Raw genomic sequence first — 1,786 nt, 5'->3', positions numbered from 1 at the left:
ACTACAGTTTAGTTTGGTTTAGTTTACTGTAGGAAGTAATTGGGTTTGGGTGGGTATGGGCTGAAACAGTTCCAGTTCAAAACAGTTTTGACCCGTGGTTAACAACCGGTGTGTGAGATCAGTTTATATTCATAGTTTATCCCAGTGTGGATGGCCGCTACAACTTGCGTCCATCGTAAGGCTCAACAAGTCAACAGACTGTTGCGAGGAAGCTACGGGGTCACCTCAGCCAAGCCAGCTGCGCTCGCCCGCAAGGATGGGACTCCACTCCGGCGCTCGACGCCCTACAGGCCACCGTGTTCCCAGGCCGCGGGTCTGCGTCGGCGTGTCCATCCACCACGCCGCCTGCCACGACGCCTCTGCCACTCTCTTCGTCCAGACCTGGGCCGCCGCATACCACCTCGAGGATGCCCTCGACAGTGCCGATCCTTCCCAGGCCGTGCTGCTGCCGCCGCCGCCCGTCCTCGACCGCTCCCTCGTTGCCGACCCCGACGACCTGCTCGGCAAGACACTCGCCGGGATGAGCCGCCTTGCGTCCGGCCCTCCGCCTACGCGTCCGCCAGCGAGTAGGGGTTTCCGCATTCGTCTCCGGTGATTGCGTCCCCCTCCCCCTGGATCGATGGGATCAAGGACGCGGCGGTGGCCGCACTAGGGAATTAGCGCATGTCGTCGTTCATGGTGGCGTCGGTGCTGGCATGGGTGTGCCTGCTGCGGAGCCGGTTCGTGGGCTTTGAAAGCGCGGCGCACAGCCACATGCTGTTCTCGACAGAGTGCCGGTCGAGGCTGGCGCCGCCGCTCCCCGCCGAGTACTTCGGCAACTGCCTGCGCCCGTGCTTCATGGAGGCCACGATGGAGCTCCTGATGACGAGCGGCGGCTGCGGTGCCATCGGGTTGGCGATAAGGGAGATGGAGCGAGGCGTGCTGGAGGGCGCAGAGGCAGAGGGGTGGCTGGGGCAGGTCATGTCGGTGCTGCCGCAGCGGCCCATGTCGCCGAGCTCCTCAACCACAGAGCATCTGACTGACATCGCTCGTGTCCGTGTGTGTGCTGACAGAGTAAATTTGACAGAGTATGTACTCTATGCTGACCACAGCCCAGCGCTCAACCCATTGTCCATGTGTCCATGTGTCCGTGTTGGCTTGCTCTTGTAAATTTGACAGAGTATGTACTCTATGCTTTACCAATCCCTAGTAATTTACAAGCTGGCCACAGCCCAGCGCTCAACCCATTTGAGCGAACAGTTTTAACCAATTTCAGTTGATGGTTCCAACCCACAGGTTGCCATTCGGTTTGGTTCAGTTTGGGTGGAAAGATGAAACAGGTTTGGTTTTAGTTGGGCTGAGGAAAATATCAAACAGTTTAGTTGAGGTTGGGCTGCCATGTTTATTTGTTCGGGTTTGGTCCAAATATGGTTTAGTTATTAAACCATTCTCAGGATTAGTCACAAGAATGAGATATCTACTTCATTTTGGAATAATCGGACATATATACGCTTGACACGCAACTCACTTGCCATCTTGTGTTATCTCTCCTGAGTCCTCCTCATCATGCATGCTGCTTTGTCATTTCATTTGTCTTCATATATTCTAGCAAAAGAAAGGAAGGCGCTAGAGCTCGTATTCATCTCCATTCGGATCGATGCAATGCACGCTACAGTTACCGGTGACTGCAACATGAGTTTCTTTTTTCAAATCATGGTCAATCCAATGTATGCATGCCAAGGCACATCATTTTAGATACAAACGGACCTCTGTAGATAAACTTGGATTATATTTGCATGTTGATTCA

At 54.3% G+C, this 1,786-nt stretch overlaps 1 pseudogene; it reads left to right on the top strand.

Moving 5' to 3' along the window:
• The first annotated feature begins 197 nt into the window (after positions 1 to 197).
• LOC123177654 (anthocyanin 5-aromatic acyltransferase-like) lies at positions 198 to 1,366 on the top strand (annotated as a pseudogene).
• Positions 1,367 to 1,786: the final 420 nt, after the last annotated feature.

Source organism: Triticum aestivum, unplaced genomic scaffold, assembly GCF_018294505.1.
Source record: "Triticum aestivum cultivar Chinese Spring unplaced genomic scaffold, IWGSC CS RefSeq v2.1 scaffold70531, whole genome shotgun sequence".
NCBI lineage: Eukaryota > Viridiplantae > Streptophyta > Magnoliopsida > Poales > Poaceae > Triticum > Triticum aestivum.
This window is presented reverse-complemented; position numbering and strand designations above follow the sequence as displayed.